The 24,062-nt window shown below is 37.1% G+C and overlaps 1 protein-coding gene across 3 annotated transcripts in view; it reads right to left on the reverse strand.

Annotated features, from left to right (window-relative positions):
• septin9b (septin 9b) overlaps window positions 1–24,062 on the reverse strand; it is a 163,710-nt gene that overhangs the window by 44,150 nt on the left and 95,498 nt on the right. The window contains exon 1 of one of the 3 annotated variants that reach the window (XM_056246191.1): window positions 6,193–6,347. The exons of the other annotated variants lie outside the window; for them this stretch is intronic. The gene's annotated coding sequence lies outside the window, so the exon portion shown is untranslated. Of the gene's footprint in view, window positions 1–6,192; window positions 6,348–24,062 lie in introns of those variants that run through there. 3 annotated transcript variants of the gene reach the window in all.

Consider the following 24,062-nt stretch of genomic DNA (forward strand, 5'->3'; position numbering starts at 1 on the left):
GAATGTTTCTTTAAAGGTCACCTAAAACAACCACAAGTGTACTGTAATCCAATTTATATTTGTGTTGATTTTCATTTCAGTGTCTCTTGAGGTAAATTTAGACTCCTTTGACAGCATGCATCAAACACTATCAAAGCTGCCAATGCACAACCATGTCAGACCCCGGATAAGATACTCCACAGACCAAACCAAGAGCTAGGCATGTATTCAGCATAGGGGTGTAACGGTACATGTATTCGTATTGAACCGTTTCGGTTCGAGGCTTCCGGTTCGGTACGCATACAAACCGAACGATTCCTTGGACCATTTTTCAAATGGACAAAATTCGCGCTGGCGCGATCACCACAACGTTGCGCAACATCAAATGGCAAGCGTAATGAAACCGGAACGAAACTGCGCTATTGTGCTTCACGGATCGTTTATCAGTTCGGAGCAGCAACATCTGTGCAGCAGGAGCCGATCTCGATCAAGCGACACTGTTACAACCGTTACAACACAGCGCTAAGAGATCCAGTAAAGAAAACATTTGAATTCGCCACTGAAGTAATAACATCGCTGCGAGATCTAGTGAGAAGCATTCAAATTTCTCCGTTATTAACCGTAGATCTCTATTAGATCAAACAGCGCTGACGTGGACACCAGGAGAAACATTGTGCCGTGAATGAACTAGTAATACTTTACGTCCACAGACCAGTAACATTCACCATGGATTTAATATAGTAACACAACTGTAACCAGTTTGGCTGGAATAGTGAAATGCTTTCAAGTACTTCACACATCTTTTTCCAGCACTTCAAAACTCAAATATTATATAAATAAATAGCCTATATGAAGAGTTCAGATGCAAAAGCCTCTATAAGTGCCATTTGAAATTTTCTTGTAGAAATTAGAATGATCATTTTTATGAAGCTTGTACATTTAAGTTCAGTAATTTCACTCAAATGACAATTAATAGGCAATCTTTGCCATTTAAGTGAAATTACTGAACTTAAATATACAAGCTTGATAACAATGATCATTCTAAGAAAATTTCAAATGGCTTTTGCATCTAAACTCTTCATATATTTAAATGTTATTTTTAATGTGATTACATTATTTGTAAACATTATTTGTTCATCCTTCAAAGATGACCCCCATTTATAAACCTGAAAGTTTCAAGATGTAGGAAGACTCACTTATTTAAAAAATATTTTTTCTTTTAACAAATAGGAAATTTCTCTGGCATTTCTTACTTTTTGCTGTATCGAAAACGTACCGAACCGTGATTTTAAAACCGAGGTACGTACCGAACCGTGATTTTTGTGTACCGTTACACCCCTAATTCAGCATGTTCTCTTTTCCATCTGTTTTGAGCTGTGTACAGCTAGTTTACCTCACAACTCATGTTAAAAGCCAGATTAATCTGTAAACTACTCAATGTTGATCTGTAGACTGAACTCTGGTGCTCAGCATGAAGAATGCTACTGGAGGACTCATCTTTCATTCTGCTCGTCCCTTGAGAATTCAACCTTTGCCATTACATGCCACAAGCAGATGGTGATGAAGGGTGTTAAAATATAGTTTTCTACAGAAAATCTTCTAGTAAGGAAAAAGTAGCCAGTGTGAGTGCTGTAGGCAAGCAAAATTGCAGAGAACCAAAAGAGCCATTTGAAAAATGATAACAATCACAAATGATCATTTGATGATCACAAATAGCTAAATGTCATTTTATTCAGATCATTAACAAGGAAATCAATGCATATTTACGGCACTATAATGTAAATGTTTAATCTGACGCTTAATAGAGGATGAATATCTGCCTTTTAAATGAAACCAGGCATATTAAAATGAAGCCACAGAGAGGGGCAGACTTGGTAGTCAATCCAAATATATGTAACTACCGGTACATCAAAACCTTCAGAATTTTCTAATTAGTTTGCCATTAATGCCACTAACCAGATGCTATAAATCTAACCTGTTGTGTGTTTTTTTTTTTATTCTAGAGATCAAGGTGGTAAAAAAAAGCCAATATAATATCATGACTGCAAGATGCCACATACTAATATATATATATATATATATATATATATATATATATATATATATATATATATATATATATATATATATATATATATATAGAGCCCGTTCTCATCCTTTGGCGTCATATAGGTGACGCCATATGACATTTTGTTGAAATACTACGCACATGGCACCCTTTAGCGTGAATATAACACGCAGAACCCAAGGCGTCATAGACATTACTGGCATCCTTTAGCGTCAATATGAGACGCAGACCCTACCCCAGACCTAAACCTACCCATAACAGTGCGTGTTATATTCACGCTAAAGGGTGCCATGTGCGTAGTATTTCAACGAAATGTCATATGGCGTCACCTATATGACGCCAAAGGATGAGAATGTGTTGATATATATATTAGGGCTGTCAAACGATTAATCACGATTAATCGCATCCAAAATAAAAGTTTGTGTTTACATAATATATGTGTGTGTACTGTGTATAATTATTTTGTATATAAATGCACACATGTATATATTTAAGAAAAATATGTTATTTATATATAAAATGTTTATATTTATATAAAATATACATTATATATAGGCTACATTCAGTCTATATACAGTATATACACTTGCAAATATTTCTTAAATACACATGCATGTGTGGGTATTTATGTATTAAAAATAATTATACACAGTACACACACATATATTATGTAAACACAAACTTTCATTTTGGATGCGATTAATCGCGATTAATCGTTTGACAGCCCTATATATATATATATATATATATATATATATATATATATATATATATATATATACACACACAGTAGTCATCATTTGAAGTGGATCAAAACCTTTCATCTAAGTTATACATGAATTTTGAACAATACCCGTTTTTGTCTTAGGACAACTTTGATGAACTGTTTTGATCCACTTCAAATGTTGATATATATATATATATATATATATATATATATGTATATAGTGAAAAATAACATAAGTGTTCATTTCAGCAATTGTTAAAATTTAAATTATATATATTTAAACTGTGCATATTATTAAAGCTGAAGTCGGCAAGTCTGGCAGATTGAGTGGACCTAGGCAAAATTTTGAATGTTTACAACTCTCATGGCCCTCCCCCACCACTATCAACGAATACCCTCCCACCGTGACCGAGTTCGTGCTCGTCAGTGCGTGTGCACCAGATTTTCAGTGAACGCGCCCGTCTCATCAGCATCCATCAACACCATGGATTATTTGGAGGTATGCTGTCCTGGCTAATCTAACGATAGATTGCAATTGCTAACGTCATTTATACTCTAAATGAGCTTACATGATTTTCCGCCATCACTCTTCGTTACTGCGCGAACTTCCGCGAACTTCAGGCGTGTGCATGTGATTGTAACGTGCGTGAGGGGTGGCGTGTGCCCGATCTGTTATTGACAGTCAGATCTCACACCCCCCTGCGCTGATTGGACCCGATGATCCGGGAGCTGTGGATTTTGCAAAACAAATAACACGCTCCAGGTGGAGTTAGAAGGTCGTTTTTTTTTCTAAAACCACTTTATGTTGTTCTGTCGGATTATAGTGTCGATTTCACTGAATATGATCAAAAAAATGTTGCCGACGGCAGCTTTAATTGAAAACGTTGTTAGTACACCTTGGAATACCTCTTTTATTCAGGTGAAGAAGTACCAAGCAGCCCCGGTTATCTAGCCTGGTAATACCAGACTCTGCTACTTCACTTTGCTTCGTAGACAGAGTCTGGAATGGCATAATAGAGAAGTGTTTTCTCTCTCGCTAAGGGGCGCTTGTCTGAAGTTTAAAATCATTGGTTACCCGTAAGCCAATCAGATAAGTTTATATATGACGTATGTTATGTGCCAACACAGCCGCATCGAACCACAGACATCATGCATCGAACTGAAATCTATGATCGAACTTCCACTGTAAACCTGCTGTAAACACTTGATGATGCGAGCGAAATACCGGAGTGAACATGGCTGTAAACGACTTTTGCAGATTATGCAAAGTTAATCTACGCATCCAGGGTACAATCAGGGCCTCTAAACTGAAATTTGACAGTAGAGAGAAGCAAAAAAATATTTGCAGCCAACTGTCAAAGTTAGGATTAGTTCTGTTAAACACAGCTCTTTGTTCATCTCGAGTCTGTCGGAAATGCTCCAATTTAATTGCAAAATTACAGCATCTCATGGCAATATTTAAGACCTGGAAAAGAAAGGAGACACTGACCTGTCAAAAGGCTCCCCAGTTTCTCGCTGACAATCGGTAATAGTTGATAAATTAAACTTTTCCCAAAGGGAGTAGGGCCACAACATCACCTCCATTCAAAATGTTTAATACACACTCTTCTTCTTCGGGCTTCAGTTTGCTAATGCCGGGAATATTCTCCACAACAGAGCGAATTGCATCCGCGTCTCCATATCCGCGGTCGTTTTCGATTTCCCTGACCTAATCTTAAACTCGGCGCTTAGCGACTACATCACGGCTTTCAGCCCGCCCCCTGTTCGTTGATTGGCCCGGCTGTTTTCAGGCCGGAGGAAAACGGATAGATAGGCCGCTGTCTCAGACTGAGTACAGAAGCGAAATGAAATTGAGCGGAAGTACGAAGTCTGACGTAGTCAGGCTACCGGTTATCATCCAAAGCTGACAAATCCAAAACAGGCAAATATTGGTTAATGAATCAGCCTGTCAATATATAGGCCTATCGGTCTACCCCTATTGTGATGAACAAAATAGGAAACTGAACATAAATGTTGAGGCTTTACACATTTTATCATGTCCAAAACATTAATAAAACTGATGGCCAATCTTAGACAAATGTGATATGGTATGGTGGTGACACAAGCATTCTCATTTTCCGGATGCACTCCTTACCATGCATGTAAATAACAACAGTGTTCAACAACAGATTATCTTTCATTTTCACATAATTTCAGAACCGATCATTCTTACATTGAGATTTAACCCATGTAATGTACCATACAAGTAATTACAGTGCCTAATAAAGTTAAATCCCAACTGGCTACTAACTCAAAGTTTTTTTCTTTCTTCTTACATTTGTAGCATGACAAATATTCAATTGTGGGTATTCAAACACCATTGGATGTGTGTTATGATGTAAAAAAATAGGTTAAAGCTTCAAAAAAAAGTAGGAAAACAGCTGTAGTGGAATAATATATTATAGCAAAAGAAAAAGGTTGAAGGGCAGCTGTTCTACAGATGTGGAAGGATTTTCTGTTAAATAATTGGGTCGATAAAAGGAAGTGGAGTTTTATCTGAAAAAGGAACTCTGCTGAACATAATATCATATAACCTTGTTGATGTAACTGAAGATGACAGAAATAAGTGTAATTGTTTTATAACGAAGCGCAAACACAGCTGAAAGATCGATGTGCTCGATAGATTGCTAAATTCTGTTACTGTAAAAAAAAATGACTAAGTAATCTGACACTGACAAATGGAATGAGAAGTTAAACAGTGGAACAGAACAGATCTGTGCTGAATACAAACAGGTCCAATTAACTTACATGTTAATGATAACAATTAAACAACAGAAACTATATTGTCATGCATGCAACACAAAAATAAGAGAATGAACATAGAAAGCCATTAAAATGATTGGTGATTGGGTAATTGTAATAAACTCAGTGTGAATGTCAACAGCTGACACTTGTGGGATGCTGGGCCCAATGTAAACTAATTAGAAGAACGGATCAAAAATGTCTGGTAGAAACTGAGAGCAGTGATGACACACACCCCACACAAAGAAAGGAGAGGGCCATGAGGCGGAGAGAAATGGAGGGGGGTGGAAGAAAAGTAAAGGAGGGGTTCACTGAGCTTATCTTCTGTTTTAATGCACAGACAAACAAGAGAAAGAGAGGTCTTAAAACACAGTACAAAATCCCACAAACGCTAGCCAAAACCTCCTCTACTCTTTCTCTCTCACTTGCTTCCTTTCCTCACTGGCAAGAACACAGTTAGGACACCTGGGAAACTTCTGCATGCAGCAACACACACACACACATGCACGTCACGCAGTCTGTAGCTCTGTAAAAGAATTTCAGCCTCTCTGAATGAGACTCTGGAAAGAGATATAAAACTCACGCAGAGAAAGTCTGTTTTAACAGAAGAAAACATGGAGAGCAGATAGTGACTCACCCTTCGTTTAGTAGCTCTTTATCTCTCTTTCTGTCCCTCTTTCTCTGTGCCTGAGTCAGCCTGCAACACCAGCTGGACTCACAGCCACGCCCACTCTGGAGTCATGTGACCACAGAACAGCCAAGCAGCACTCATCACCCATTCATACAGTAGAATCTGTCATGGTGTGTGTGTGGCTCAGGCTTTGCTTACATTTTGGGGACCAAATTTCTCCAAGAAAATAGCTAAACTTTTACTTAATGTACAGTAAGGGAAGGATAACGGCTTAATAAAATAATGTCTGAGACATTTTAGGTAGAGCAGGAAGAAAATATCATAGCTCAGTATAAAAACAATGGAAGTAAAAAAAAATCCCAACCATAATATATAAACAAACATTTGTTTGTCTCTCCTTGTATACGAGTCCCTTAAATTATTATTAGTAGCATATAATTGCAAGTGGATCAGTTTTGTTTAGAATTCTGAAAAATAACTTGTTTTATAAATTCATTCATTCATTCATTCATTCATTCATTCATTCATTCATTCATTTAATAAGATGTATTGTATTAAAACATATTTATATTAACATATTTATATTTTGGCTTAAACTACTGGCGGAAATATGTTATTCAAATAATCAATAATAATAATAATAATAATAATAATAATGGTTTTTAAACTATTGATATTAATTATTATCATTACTAATCCTGAAGCTCAAAATGTCTTGAAATTCTGTCATGGTAAGTTTTAAAATAAATGTATATACTTAATTTTAACAATTTTAATGCATAACTGAGGAGCTCTTTTGGCATTACTCGTTCATTGTTCCTAGTAGCCTATATCATTAGAATTGAAAGAAAATATTAATAACCATTTACTTTTCTCTTTCAAAAAGATATTTTGTAGCAGAATGTTACAGGGATGAAGATTAGTGCAAACATGTCTTAGAAATATTGCACACCACATTACAGTCAGTTTATAATGATCATAATGCTCTTCACTACACACTATTAATAATACATTTAGTTAAATGAAAAAAAACAAAATCACAACAATATACAGTCACTGTCAGTACAAGAGGAAGTTATTTAATGTAACTTTCTTATCACTGTATCAGCAGTAAAACGCATAATTGGATGTGTGCATATGCATGTCTATACAAGTGGATATGTGTGTCTATATTTTTTGCATGGACAAGAATGTAAACATGCTAAATGCAGGAAGTCGTTAAACAGCACAAAATATGTAGCCTATCTTTAAAACGTTAAAGGAAACCCAGGTATCGCTGTTCATTTGAAACAATTCTTCTGAGACAAACTTCATGTGTCTGAGAGAACCACATCCAGCCACCTAGCTCAGATTGATAACAGAAATGATAAAACAACATTCTACACAGATTGTAATGATAGGACAGTAACGTTCAACGTTTACTTCGGCTTTTGAGATGGCAAAAACTTCAAAACAATTCTTAAGACACTGAGAATAATGAAAGAGGTCAGGCCATGATTTTAGAGTACAGGGAGTAGTCTGTCAGAGATGCATTAGTGTGTAATCCTAAATACATCTGAGAACAGCTACATTATGTTACTCAGGAACTCTTGACCAGAGAAAGACACACACACACAAAGAGAGAAAGAGAGAGAGAGGGAGACTTACGCATACATACGAGATTGGTCCTTAGAGGTTTGACCACATGACTTCCTGTTCATGATAACCACCATAAACATCCAAGTATTACTGGCCGGTTGTTGCTCTTCACACATAGTGAGCCTCTTCCTGAGATTTCTAGACTGGAATTGTTTGTTATTCTATAATGAATGTTTATGTTGTTTTACTCACAGGAAGTTATCAGAAAGCAAATGAAGGTTTATCACTGCCCGAGAGCAAAATGAGGAAAAACCAGTCAGAGAGAGACAAAAAGACAACGAGATAGAGAGTGTAGAGGAGGAAGTGTGCTGTGCAAGATTAGATATGATAGTGAAATGCACGCTTTATAATTATAGCATATGGAATTGATTTCACAGCTTTCTTAGTTTTGAGGCAGTGAGGATGACTCATTCTTAAGGCCTTCAGAGATTTAAGACTGCAGCTCTGTCTTATCTGGAAAAGGCTTGGGTTTAATACCTTCCTGTCCCCCTGGTGTTGTTCTGTCCCAAACAACTGAAGGACATTTAGTTTGAGGATGATATGTGGTTAGAGTAAAGCTGTCACCTTCAGACATCTTATAGATCCACGGTCAGCCATTGAATAGAAGCATTTAGGTGACCAAACATGCAAAGCTTGTGCTTTAATTTTACTCAGTGGATCCTCACACAATGGCTGTCTGAAAGCTGAAAAATACTGCCTCCACGGGGAGCATACGGAGGTGAGAACGCATGTGCGAATTCTATGATCGTGTCACATCCTATCTACTGTCCATATCCTTTATCTGAAATTTTTTTGAAGGCAGCATAGATGTATCACTCGCTGATATACCACTGTACGTTAATTCAATTCTGTGACAATTGAGCTAAAACATAAAATGGTGTCTGAAACTTGTGATTGGTGGTCAGTTTGTGTGTTTTCAACTTTTGATTTCATTTCTAGGGAGAAATTAGTATTGTATTAAATATTCACCAAAACTCTCTATTTTGTAGGAGATCATTAGACCGTTATGCTGTCTTAGAAGTCAATTGAAATCAGTTTCGGGAGGTACCGTCATGCTCAAATGCTGCTTGTGAATTCACTGCCTGCAAGGGCAGCAACATTTTACACATGATCCATTTGCAGTACGTATTCGGTACATATTTTTTTCATTACCCATGTTAACAGGTTAGAGCATTCACACTGGACATGCATTGCAGCGGCGGTGCAGATGCAGCAGCGCAGAAATCTTTTTCGTACCAAGTAAAACAATGTTTTGCTGTGCTACACGTGCTGAATTAAAGTGGTAGCACATTTTTTGTGGTTAAATTGAACATGGATTGACACGAAAATTAAAAAAAATGCACCATAAATGCATATAAAGTCTACTATGTTTCCTAGTCACCATATGACTCGCGGGCCTTGGTAATGAAAAGAAAACTACACCCATTTGACGACAAACTGGCGCAGGACTGCAAACACAAAATGAGGCCATTTATCAATAATGTAGCAACAAATAAACTAATAATAATAATAATTCGTTAAATCTATAGGGTACGGGGCGCTAGAGAGCACCACATGGAGTGGACGTAAATTTGGGGAGCTCCCTCAACAAGCCTCCATAAACTAGTAATATTCGACTATTTTCATCGCGAAAGTTTGCTCAACAATATCCAACAGTGAGATGAAGAAGTCTAAGCCAAAGAAAGGAGATTCACCATCCAGCGCAGTCGAAAAACTGGCCGAGAATCCTATCGAGCACGAGACTGATCGCGATCATGACACGGCCACGGACTCAACTGCTATCCTGTCAGCCATTCAAACCATGAATAACGGTATGAACGACAGATTTAATTCGCTGGAAACAACTCTATCTCACTTGCAAACAGCGCTGTCTGAAACCACCTCGCGTATCGCAGATCTTGAGAGCGTTAAAGCTGAGCACGAAAGCCGCATTTCTGACCTGGAGGCCTCCTGTCAGGAAATACTATCAGCTAACAAGGTCCTACGTGCTAAACTGGATGATCTCGAGGGCCGTTCCCGACGACAGAATATTAAGATTGTCGGCCTACCCGAGAATGTGGAGTCTGGCCGCCCCACTGAGTTTGTGGAAAAACTTATCCCGAACCTCCTGGGAGCCGAGAACTTTCCTGCAGGGATTAAAGTTGACCGTGCACATCGCACCGGGCCTTTACCGCCGAAAGGAGGGCGTCCCAGAATTCTGATCGCGAGGATACATCATTACCCGGTCAAGGAGATGATCCTGCGGCTTGCGCGTCAACACTCGCCTCTAAAATACGACGGCGCTCACATCTCCGTGTTCCCGGATTTCACGGCTGAGGTACTCTCCCAGCGAAGGGCGTTTGACGGTGTGAAAAGGAAATTGAAGGAGGCTGGTATTCGATTCGGAATGCTGTTCCCCGCACGTCTTCTTGTCACCCAGGGCACTAACAAGAAAATCTTTGGCTCGGTTTCGGATGCTGAATTATTCGTTAACACCATCGCTGTTGAAGACCCTACTTGATCTGCTGCGTAGGATTGTTTTTCAATGCTGTTTCCATGGCTGAATGACTTAAATCATCATTTCTGCTGTTTACCGGCGTCCTTTTGTACAAGTTTGTAAGTATTTTCAAGCGCAAAAAAAAAGAGACATTGTACAGACTGCTTGCGATCATGTTATTTGATCAGATTGTACACGTTATTAGTGCCTTATCTGCACGTATGTTCATACTTTCTTTCATATAATTGATATAATTTAAATCGTGTTTAAAAAAAAAAAGGAAAAAAAAAAGCTATATTTCTGCGTTACAAGGGTTGTGTACTACACACTAGTTCAGGTTTAGAGCATTTCTTTTGTTGATAACTTAGGTACACGGAGGCTGCGTGGGAGTCCCCCGGTTTTTCTTTTTGAGGTTTTTTTTTGGTAGGCAGGTTTTCCTCTTACTCCTTATGCTGCCCTGCAGCTCCGCTGTTCATATGAGGGTTTTTTCCCGGCTTCATTTGGGGAAGCTGATGGAAGGGGGAGGGTGGGTGGTTTTTTTTTTTTCTTTTTTTTTTTTGTCTCGCGTTGAGTGTCTGTACATCTCCTTCAATGGTTATTCAGTGGTTATTATCCCTTCAAATTCATTTTGCAGCTGCCACTACAATAGATATTATACTTCATGACGTATAGTAGGGGGTCTTCACTTAAAGGTGGCAACGTCACTCTTGCTAGTTGGAATGTCCGGGGATTAAATAACCAGGTTAAGAGAGCTAAAGTTTTTTCTTATTTGAAGTCCATCCCTGCTGACATAATATTTTTACAAGAGACACATATTAGGCATTCTGAACAAAGGCGACTGAGATGCAATTGGATCTCCCAGGTATTTCAATCTACCTTCTCATCCAGGGCCAGAGGAGTAGCTATTCTGTTTCGTAAGTCAGCTCCTTTTAAGCACATATCCACTATCAGCGACCCTAACGGCCGCTATTTAATTGTATCTGGCCTACTTTCCTCAATTCATGTCACTCTGCTTAATGTGTACGGACCTAATTTTGATGACCCTGCTTTTTTTCGCAGAGTCTTTAATCTTTTGCCAAACACTCTGAACACGCACCTGATAATAGGCGGTGATTTTAACTTGGTGTTGGACCCTACTCTAGATAGATTTCCTTCTCGCACTGGAATACCCTTGGCCAACTCTACCTCTGTTCTTAAAAATCTGATTACTTCTTTTGACCTCGTTGATATCTGGAGACTAAAACACCCAACGGACATGCAGTATACTTTTTTTTCGCAAGTTCATAAATCATACTCCAGGATAGATTTCTTTTTAGTAGACTCTAAAATTATTCCCTGTGTAAAATCAATGAAGCATCACAATAGAATCATCTCCGACCACTCAGCAGTGACAATCTCTCTAGATCTCGTAGAAATTAAGCCCAGCTATTACTGGCGTTTTAATCCTACTCTGCTCTCGGATGTAAAATTTTGTGAACAACTAACAGAGTTGCTAGCGGAGTTCCTCAAATTTAATGACACGGGCGAGGTTTCTGACTCGACACTATGGGAAAGCCTAAAGGCTGTCTTGAGAGGACATATTATTTCATACGAGTCCAGTCTAAAAAAGCAAAGGGTAAAACGCCTTTCAGAAATTGATAATCGTCTTACTCGGCTGGAGGACACTTACAGAGATTCAGCAGACTCAGAAGTGCTTAACGAAATTACAGCACTTAAATTGGAATATAACTCGATTCTTTCAAACCAAGTTAATAATATGTTGCTAAAAGTGAAGCAAAAACAGTTTGAACTTGGGGACAAACCAGACAAATTGCTTTCTCGTCAGCTGAGGGGGCTACAAGCCTCTAGAGCAATTCATAAAATCAAGAACAAAAATGGTGTCGTTCTAACAATTCCCGGTGAAATCAATGATACATTTAAAGAATTTTACGAAACATTATACAAATCTAGGGGTTGTTCTGACCCCTCGGCTTTGGCTGATTTCCTTCATTCATTACATCTTCCAAAGTTGGGTTGCTCTGAGCAGGCAGCTTTGAATGCGGACATAACGGTAGAGGAAATACTAGCTGCGATTAAATCTTTCCCCAGTGGCAAGGCGCCTGGCCCAGATGGTTTTGGGATCGAATTTTACAAAAGATTTGCGCAGGTGCTCTCTCCTTTGCTGTTGAGGATGCTTAATCATTCTTTTGATATACATAAACTTCCCCAGTCCTTGTTTGACGCAAATATTTCTCTAATTCTTAAAAAAGGTAAAGAAGAAACTGACCCAGCATCTTATCGACCCATATCTCTTTTGAACTCTGACCTTAAAATTTTCACTAAAATTCTGGCTAATAGATTAAATAGCTGCATTGGGAAAATTATCCACCCCGATCAATCCGGTTTTATTCCAGGCCGTTTTTCTTTTTTCAATGTCAGGCGTTTATTGAATATCTTATACACTAGATTCGATTCTAAAGCTAGGGTTGCAATTCTTGCCTTAGATGCAGAAAAGGCGTTTGACCAAATTGAGTGGGATTATATATTAGCTGTGATTAGAGAATTTGATATGGGTGATGCATTTGCCTCTTGGGTGAAGTTGTTATACCTTCATCCTTCGGCTTCAGTTCTCACTAATTTTAACAAGTCATCGCAATTCCAATTACACAGAGGTACTCGACAGGGCTGTCCTCTTGTCATGATTCTGCCATCAGGTCTGTGAGTTCTAGTATTTTTGCAGGATCATGACAGACCCATGTTCTGTGTGCAAGCACATGGCCTTGTGTTTTGGTCATGTGCTTGTGTTGTCTGGTCTCGTTACCCCGCCCCCTTGTTATCCTGATTCTGTCATTAGTGTTTCACCCGTGTCACCTGTTATGTTTGATTAGTCTTCCTATTTAATCCCCTTGTGTTTGCTGTCTTGTGTCGGTTCATTGTTATACGTTGATTGTGAGTACCCTGTGTACATCTAGTCATTGTTAGCATCGCTTGAAGTCTTGTTTGTTTTCTTGTTCAGTTGTTTCCCAGTTTAGTCTAGTCAGTGTGGTATTCTGTGTTCCATCTGTTTTGCCCCCTCGTGGGTTTTACTTTCTGTTTTGTTGTCATTAAACCGTGTCTTATTTTATACTGTCTGCGTTTGGGTTCATCTCCGTGTCTCACCGTGACACCTCTCTCACCTTTGCTTTTTGCCATAGCAATCGAACCTCTCTCCCTTGCAATTAAAAATAATCCTTTAATTTCGCCCTTGAATTTAGGCCAAATTAACCATCATATCTCCCTCTACGCAGATGACATCATTCTGTATCTAAGCAATCCTGAACAGTCTATTCCACCCTTACTAAATCTGTTGGAAACATTTGGTAAACTCTCCGGTTATTCAGTAAATTGGCAAAAAAGTGAATTCTTGGCTGTGACTAGCAACATCGATCCAATTTTTATGCGTACTCTACCTTTTAAAATAGCCATAAACAGTTTGAAATATCTCGGAGTTAATATACCCAGAAACCCAAAAGATATATACAAGCTTAATTTTTTAACAATGCTTGAAAACCTAAAGGACAATATAAAATGCTGGAGGACCTTACCACTATCAATGATGGGGCGTGTGAATGCTATTAAGATGGTGACGTTACCCAGATTCTTGTATCTTTTCCAGAATTTGCCGATTTATTTACCCCAAAAGTTCTTCAAAACTTTAGATTCTATTGTGCTGCCTTTTGTCTGGGGCTTCAAAGCACATAGAATATCTAAAATACACGTGTGTAAGCCTAGGTCGCTGGGGGGTTTGGGTTTGCCAAATTTTCAACATTACTACTGGGCTGCCAATTGTAGAGCCTTAACTTACTGGCAGGACCCGCACCCCGACAGTCCCTTAGCTGATATCCCTTCATGGCTTATGATTGAGCAAAGTGCATCAAATTCGTCACTCTCTTCATTACTTTTTGCTGTCCCAGCGACTTTTAAAGCCACAGTAGGATCCCATTTTATGATTAATAATTATCTTAGGATATGGCTTCAGATTGGTAAGGCATTTAAATTGCCAAATACCTCTTTTCTTGCTCCTGTCTGTTGTAACCATGCCTTTAAACCTTCACTATTAGACCCAGTGTTCACAGGTTGGGCTAGAAAAGGAATCCTTACCTTGAGAGATTTATATATTGACAATAAATTTGCCACATTCACTCAACTAACAGAGAAATATGACCTTCCTGCTTCACACTTCTTTAGATACCTACAAATTAGAAATTATGTTCGTTCCACTGTACCAAATTTTGAAATATTATCAGCCGATAGTGAATTACATAAATTGCTTACTTGCGTTCCCAACACTCCAAAGTTAGTTACAAAATTTGTTGACTTCTTCACAAGTCAGTTAGATTTTTCCACTATTCATCTGAAAAACGTTTGGGAAGAGGAACTAGATGTTCAGCTCTCTGAGGAGGACTGGGAAAAATGTCTTAAAAATATATACACCTGTTCTATTAATGCCAGGCACCAACTTATTCAGTATAAGGTGTTGCACAGATTACATTACTCAAGGGTTAAACTTAACTGTTTCTATCCTACTATCTCCCCTCTCTGCAATAAGTGTGAGTCTGCGGAGGGCTCTCTTGGTCATCTTTTCTGGGCATGCCCAAAACTTGGTGAATTCTGGTCAGAAGTTTTTCAGTTTCTTTCTGAAGCCTATGCTTGTGAGCTTCCCTTGGATCCTGCGACTGCCATTCTTGGCTGGTCGGCCTCTTTGCTGCACTTTAATAATGCTACCCGACTGCCTATACAGTATGGTTTGATGATTGCCAAAAAATCTATTCTTTGCATGTGGAAAAAAAATTCGAAGCCACTATTCAAGTTTTGGTTGTCAGAACTTTCCTCCACTCTGCACGTGGAAAGACTCAGATATATTATTTCTGGAAATATAGAGAAATTTGAAGCCTCTTGGAGGCCTCTTTTCAATCACTTGTTAAAAATCAACAATGATGAAGCTATTTAATGTTTTTCTATTTATTTTTATTTATTTTTCAAATAGTTTTTTATTAGGATTTTATTGTTATTTCTGTGGATCTCTGTCTTCAATGTAATACCTATGTATATCTCATATGGTCAAGTTGTACAATGACCTGATTTATAATGTCTTACTAGGCAAACATCTGTTTTGACCTTCCTTGCCTGGTGATGTGGTTTTCTGCACATTTGAATCCCAACTGAAGGAGTTTGTTCTGTTTCTTTTTTTTTTTTTTTTGGTTTTGTCCTGTGATTGTATTGTCTATTTGTCTGAAAACTTAAAAATCTACAATAAATATAATAAAAAAAATAAAAAAATAAAAAATCTATAGGGTACTCAAATACCCTACGTATACCCTTTTCTGGGTACTCAAATCTTTTTACATATGGAAGGGGGAATCTCTTTTACTACCACCAATGTAGCATCCACCTGGAAGATGCGACGCCGGCCATATTGTGACGCCAGCCATATTGCCCCAGAACGCCCACGACTAACCAGTCACACACAACGTGATGGCAAACAATTACCATTTAAATATCACGCCCCTAAAGTTTATGGCCAAGAAGAGAAAGTAGGAAAAATAAATTAATCTTACATCAAAAACACCCGATAACTTCGTAATTGCAAACAATTAAATTAATTTGTATACTGGTAAATAAATCAAAACATTTACAAACATTATAAACACTATAAACATAGAGCATAAGCTATTTTAGTTCCCCTCACTCTACAACAAAATCCTTAATTTATCGGTAGCCTATTCAGAACAGAACAAGAAAGAAAAATAAATTGAATTATAAAAGAAAACACAAAAGGCTATAGTGGCATTCATTATAAACAACATATAAACGTCAAGCCAAAAAGTAATTTATTTAAATTAAAACTGAAATGGCATTGGTCTCACATAGGCTTCCTCTCTCATTCGGCACAAATATTTCCATATTCGCGATCTAACATTTGGTTGCTAAACTATTATTAATTATACTATTTTAAAAAAAAGTGGTATTTTTAATGGGCAATAGGCACCTATCTATTCTAATTGAATAGAATTTTAATTAGACATTCTAATATTGTCGGATAATGATCGGTTAAAAAGCGACGGTTGTCGGTCAGGAATATAATCTAAATGAACAAAAAACGTATTTTTTTTCCACCAGATTTGCTATGCTGCTTGAAAGTTCACGCTAATTCAGAAACATGTGTACATGAGCTGAAACCTAATGTAAGATTTGATCGTAGCCACCGCTAACGTTCATATTGATAGAAGCCAAGTTTGTGTGGAAACATCCGTACGGCCAAATTTCTGTCGCACAATCGTTTAGAAAATGAGGGCCAAGGAGAATAAATAGGAGAGCATATACAGAGGTTAATGAGGGAGAGAAGGTGGGACAAATGAACCAATAATGAAGAAGAAGGGTGGAGTTACTTACAACAATAGGCAGGAGAGCACATGGAACATAGAAACAAACATGACATGCCATGTGCTTACACCAAACATGACAACAACAAGAGCACATTGCCAGTGAACACAATCACAAGCCAAGTGCTCAAACAAAACGTTAGGCTTGTTCGACTTGAACCGGCGCTGCACAGAACAATCGGTGAATGACATCAAAACACCACAAGAGCGATTAGAGAGCAGACGCTCCATATGCTTTTTAATCGCTCTCACTGTACTTTGATGTCATAAACCGATCGGTCTGTGCAGCGCCGGTTCAAGTCGAACAAGCCTATTATATGTACACACAGCCAATGAGAGCTCTCACCAAAACATAACAACACGAAACACGAAAGCACACAGCGGATGTAAAACATATGAGCCACGTGGTACACAGCTCAAGACAACAAGAAAGCACACAGCTGATAATAACATATATTCACACGTCTGAAAGTTTATTTCGAGAGAAAGTCAAGAATTACTATTGTAGTAATTAAATGCCATTAGGTGTCAGTGCTCTGTCACCAATCAAGAGTAAACCAGACCGAAGTGGCAGAACCCAGAAGGGTAAATTTGAACTATTTGTAATTTAAATGTTTGTGATGCAAAATCTTCGGGTAAGAGAAGAACCATGTTTAAACATTTTGCTTTTGCTTGAGAAAAAAATATATAAATCTTGTAGTACTAAATAGAATATTATATTGTTTATTGTTTTAACATGAAATACGTCTGTGAAAGATTGTATTACTGTACTGTAAAAAAAGAGAAAAGGCATAGGCCTAGTCATTTCCTTTTCAGTAACTTGAACAACTTTTGGATTTAAAATCAAAATAATAAAGAACTACTTTTTTGGTACAAATATTACTGTAAATACTACTTTATTTGTGGCATACAGAAGCCGTGAAGCAGTTGTGCACTGCAAATGCATCTTATGTGAAAGCAATTAAGCTGCTTCTGCACCACACATGTGGGCCTACAGCATACAAACTGCAAACGGATCGTGTGTGAAATGATCGTAAGCTTTCAGACGCAGCCTACACCTACTTCCTTTATGGCTGCTTACAAAATGGGCCATTTGAAGTCCCTGTCAGGAACAAACGAGTTAAAAAAAGGGAAACATAACCTTGGGAAAATGTGTTCATTTGTTTAAAGCCTATTTGTCTGAGGTATCGTAAAAGACTATACCTCAGACAAATAGGCTTTAAATAAATGAAAAATTGTCATTAGCACTGATAACAGAGCCCCAAAAGACATCGAGGCCCAAATAAATAAAGCAAGAGGAGCTTTTAGCAGGCTCAGAACCATCTGGAAGTCTAAACAGATAAGCCTCAGAACAAAGATCAAGCTTTACAACAGCAATGTTACATCAGTGGATCTCTATGGCTCTGAATGTTGGAGAATAGTGAAAGCAGACATGAGCAAGGTAGATGGCTTCCATAACAGTTCCCTTAGGAAGATCTGCACCATCTACTGGCCCAATACCATCTCTAATGGCAACCTGTACAAAAAGACAAGATCCAAGAACATATCTCAGGAGATCGACACGCCGATTAAGATGTCTCTGTCATGTACTCAGGATGTCTCAGGAAAGTATACTCAAAGTGGCTTTGTGTTGGACACCACCTGGCGAGCACAAATGAGCCAGGCCAGGAACAGAGACGGACAGTGGCGACCAAGCTGGAAGAAATGGGGCTCTCATGGGGAGAAGCACAGTTCACAGCTCAGGACAGACCTAGATGGAAAGAGCTAGTAGCGGCCTTATGTCTCACACGGGACGAAGAGGATTAAGTAAGTATAGTAAAAGACAGACAGTGTATTGTAATCGAGTTTGTTCAGTTATTCCAGCAGGGAACGTTCTCAGAACTTTGGCTAACATTCCCTACAAGTTTGGTTAATGTTTTAAAGAAAACATTTGAATGTAATGTTTAAAGAATGTTTTAAGGATGTTTTCTCATTTCAAATAATGTTCCTATAAGGTTAAATGTAAACTAAGATATAACGTTTTAACTGTAACATTTTGAGGATGTTTTGGGAATGTTTTTGAGATAACAGATAATACAATGTTCTCAATAAAACATTAGCACAATGTTCCATAGTAACCGAGGAGGAACATTATCAAGTCAACGTTCGCAAAATGTTTTGAGGATATCATTGAGGCCTGAGATGACAGTGTGTTTTTTATAAAACGTTCTTGTAATGTGACGTGTTAACAAAACTAGAGCATTATAACTGTAACATTTTGAGGATGTTTTGGGAATGTTGTTGAGATAACAGATTATACAATGTTCTCAATAAAACATTGGTACAATGTCCCCATAATAACAGAGGAGGAACATTATCAAGTCAACGTTCCCAAAATATTTTGAGGATATCATTGAGGCCTGAGATGACGGAATGTTTTTTATAAAACGTTCTTGTAATGTGACGTGTTAACAAAACTAGAACATTTTAAATTTAACATTTTGAGGATGTTGTTGAGGTAAAAGTTTGTAGAATGATATTTTATAAAACATTGGCACAATGTTCCATAATAACAGAAGAGGAACATTATCAAGTCAACGTTCTCAAAATGTTTTGAGGATATCATTGAGGCCTGAGATGACGGAGTGTTTTTTATTAAACGTTCTTGTAATGTGACGTGTTAACAAAACTAGAACATTATAACTGTAACATGTTGAGGATGTTTTGGGAATGTTGTTGAGATAACAGATTATACAATGTTCTCAATAAAACATTGGCACAATGTCCCATAATAACAGAGGAGGAACATTATCAAATCAACGTTCTCGAAATGTTTTGAGGATATCATTGAGGCCTGAGATGACAGTGTGTTTTTTATAAAATGTTCTTGTAATTTTGACGAGTTAACAAAACTAGAACATTTTAACTGTAACATTTTGAGGATGTTTTGGGAATGTTGTTGAGATAACAGATAATACAATGTTCTCAATAAAACATTGGTACAATGTCCCATATAACAGAGGAGGAACATTATCAAGTCAACATTCGCAAAATGTTTTGAGGATATCATTGAGGCCTGAGATGACGGAATGTTTTTTATAAAACGTTCTTGTAATGTGACGTGTTAACAAAACTAGAACATTTTAAATTTAACATTTTGAGGATGTTGTTGAGGTAAAAGTTTGTAGAATGATATTTTATAAAACATTGGCACAACGTTCCATAATAACAGAGGAGGAACATTATCAAATCAACGTTCATAAAATGTTTTGAGGATATTATTTAGTCCTGAGATGATAAAATGTTTTTAATAAAACATTCCTTTTAATTGACTTTTTAACAAAAGTAGAACATTTTGCATGAAACATTTTGAGGATTTTTTAGGGATGTTGTTATCTTTTATAAATCATTGGCACAATAACAAAGGAGGGATATTATCAAAGCAACATTCATCAAATGTTTTGAGGACATTATTGGCCTGAGATGACAAAATCTCACAGGCCTAATGTGTTAACAAAAGCTCATAAAATTGTAAGGATATTTTAGGGAAGCTGTTTAGGTAACAGGTTGTAGAATTATTTTAACCTATAAAATATTGGCATGATTTTCCATAATAAAAGATGGAACTTTATCAAAACAGCATTCGTGAAGTGTTTTGAGGATTACTCTGAACTGTTTGAACTGTTGCGCGAAATGTGTTTACAAGAGACGAGAAGCTGATTGGAGGCCACTGTAGATCGACGTTTAAAACCACCAATCACAGCGTGATTTTCCCATGACGTAAGAACATTTGAAATCGACAAACAGCGCGAAAAAAGTAACGTTTTTGTTGAAGAAAGCGGCGCAAAATGTCCGTTGTCTAAATTGGCTATTTGACACATTGGCCCAAAACAACAGGACTCCTGGTCAACGGAACTGAACTCTTTCACAACGGTAAGGTTTTTTTGTGTATTTTTTCAGTTTACATAGCTTTCTCTTATCCTTGATATATCAATGACTTTCAGTATTAGATCTTACTTTCTTAGAATTGTATGACAGTCGCAATAAATTTGAGTGTATGTTACTTTTGAATAACAGCTAGATTTGTTTTAATGCAGACTCCAAACTGCCTGTTTCAAGATGATTATAACACCGATGACACAAAGTCTCCATTTACAACAAAGGTAGCCTACTATAATACCGGTATTGTGTTCTATGCATACGAATACTGTATTTTTGCTACTTAAAAGTGTTAATCTTAATCTTATGTCTTTTGAAAGTAAAAGTTAATAATAATTATTTCAGTAATTCATAAAGAGGTAATTGAAAAAATTGGAAAGAGCATTAAGTCTAAAACAATTTTCAGTCATTTGTGTTTCTAGCTAATATTGTATGTGCTTGTAATAGCGTTGTGTGTTGACAGACCATGTTTTAAAATATTTCAGGTAATTACTCTGCTGATGGTCCATGTATAGGACACAATCTGGCAACTATTGAAACAAACATAAACCTGCAGAGGTGAATGGATATGGGAGCTAAAGAGCCTTATAACTGGTAAGTGGTTTTGTAACTTTTGTTGTAAATCTTCATAGAATTACCTTTATATTATAGTAGGCTACAGATTATAGTAATCTTGTTCAAATGTTAGGAAATAATTTTGTTGGTTTAAGAAAGCCAACATATTGTTAACCTATTTAAACTAAATATTATTATTATGATTTCTGAGACATAAATGTTCAACTCTTAACTCCTAGAGCTTTAGTGCTAAAAGCACCTAACACAGACCATAAAGGATCTCATCCAAAAGACATCCAAAAATGAGAATTAGCCCATGATTTACGCACCCTCAAGTCATCCTTGGTGTATATGACATTCTTCTTTCAGACGAATACAATCGGAGTTGTATTAAAAAAATGTCCTGGCTCTTCTGAGCTTTATAATGGCAGTGAATGGCCGTCTATAAAAGCGCATCCATCCATGATAAAAGTGCTGCCCACGACTCTGGCGGGATTATAAAGGCCCTTTGAAGCGAAGCGATGCATTTGTGTAAGAAAAATATCCATATTTAAAACTTTATTGACTAAAATAACTAGCTTTAAAATAACTAGCTTAGCATATATTTATTTCTGCTTTTGAAGTAACTAAAACTTACAGCTTCACTAATAGCAAAGAGACACTGCACTTACATGAATGACTAATTCACTCTAGAAATTGTTCTTTCGCCAATGCATTCAAATGCAGTGCTACTTTATCTCTATCTGATTTAAAACAAGCAGAAATCTGTAAGAAATGTACCGATCCATAGACACTATAACTGCTGTTATATGAGAGCACTAGCCTCGTGGGCAGCGAGCACTGTGACGTGCTGGAGCTGTGCTCACGGCGACCTGAGCTCCAGTCCTGCTTCAGCTTCAGGCTTCTCAAGACAACAGCAAAGTTTGTTCACATAATTTAGCCTCTAGTTGTGTTATTAACATGTATATAATGGATTAAGTATATGTTTTAAATTACAGAAACAAAAAAAGATACTCATAAGGTATCATATTTATACTTTCAATAAATTAGTCTTTACATCATTTCTGATTACTAATTAGGCTGGCTAATTTTGAAAGTTTTCAATGTCAATATTGCTTGTGATCTTAATGTATGTGTATTCTTTCTGTTTACACTTTTGCATGATCTTCTTTTTTAGGCTATGAGGAAAAACTCTACCATGCACACAGAGAACAGAGCTCAATGCTGCTAACTAAGCAACTGGACAACTAGAAGAGAAGAACAGTAGAACACTATTAATACAGATGACTGGATTACTCTTCTGCAAGAACCAAGACAAGCAAAGACTGATGATGAGCGCTCTGAGCAAACACAGCAGTCAAGACGCATGAGTGACTTTACTGAGTTCTTCATGTAGTGTTGGGCATTTACTGTATGCAGAACTTCTAATAATTTATGTGGATGCCATTTATAAACCTGTTAGATTTTGATGTTTTAGTTTTGAGATTAATAAAATTGTATGTTTTAACAATGTTATAGCTAAGCATTTTTTTGTATGTTTAATAGAACATTTTGGGAACAAAAATAAAACTTACCGCTAAAAACTTTATAAGAATGTTAGGGGATAATGTTCTAAAAATGTTATGATTAAACCTTTATAGAAGGTCATCACAAAACATTTTCAGAGTGTTCTTAGATAATGTTATGCCATCTTTTAAGAGAACATTCTGGGAACAAAAAGAAAACTACCCGCTGAAAACGTTATAAGAACATTAGAGAATAATGTTCTAACAATGTTAGCATTAAACATATTTAGAATGTTTTTAGAGAATGTTATTAGAACTTTTAGGAGAACATTCTGGGAACAAAAAGAAAACTACCCGCTGAAAATGTTATAAGAACATTAGGGAATAATGTTCTAACAATGTTAGCATTAAACATATTTAGAATGTTTTTAAAGAATGTTATTAGAACTTTTAGGAGAACATTCTGGGAACCAAAATAAAACTACCCGCTGAAAACATTATTAGAACACTGCATGGTAATGTTCTCAGAACATTTTTAGAACAAAAAATTTCTAGCTGGGTGTGTGGTAATTTTCTGCACTGCTTCTAACATGTTTACAGTTACTCACACCACAGGTCCACATCAAAAATCTCATGAATAGTGTTGTTCATCCCTTCGGAATCACTAGAGAATGAAACCTCCTAGAGCTAGATGAACCCTGCTGTTCTGTATTTTGAGGCTGACAGCTGTGAGTCATGAGGTCATAATGTGCAGAACACACAGGGTACATAAAGTAGGTCAAAGGTTATTTTGCACCCCCCCACCGACTAAATAATTTCTCTTTCTCTCCCTCAAACAGACACATCAATGCTTTTCATCGTAGTCTACCGCAAAAACACAATGCAGCCAGGCCACTGCGGGGGAAGGGGTGAGGTTGGGGTTCAAATAATATCCCTATGTGATGATCCTTGTTATTAGGGATGTGCCTGAAGCCGCATACCTTAGGCATGTTAATGACTTCAAAATTAATAACGAATTGTAAGAAATAACAATAAAAAAAACGTAGATGCTATTTAAAGGGATAGTTCACCCAAAAATGAAAATTCATTAAGTCATTAATTACTCACCCTCATGTCGTTCCAAACCCGTAAGACTTTGTTCATATTCAGAACAAAAAATGAAGATCTTTTTGATTAAATCGGAGAGCTTTCTTGATGTTTAAAAAAATCATAAAGAGATCGTAAAACTATTCCATTGAGCGGTTTAGTCAAAGTTTTCTGAAGAGACTCAATCAATTTATATGGTGAACAGATTTAATTTAGGCTTTTATTTACATATAAACATCGATCAGCAAACATAAACACAAGCTCAACTGAACCCGAGGAAGCTCAAACTTGCTGCTT

Source organism: Rhinichthys klamathensis, unplaced genomic scaffold (genome assembly GCF_029890125.1).
Source record: "Rhinichthys klamathensis goyatoka isolate OS25496 unplaced genomic scaffold, OSU_Roscu_1.1 h1tg000036l_1, whole genome shotgun sequence".
Lineage (NCBI taxonomy): Eukaryota > Metazoa > Chordata > Actinopteri > Cypriniformes > Leuciscidae > Rhinichthys > Rhinichthys klamathensis.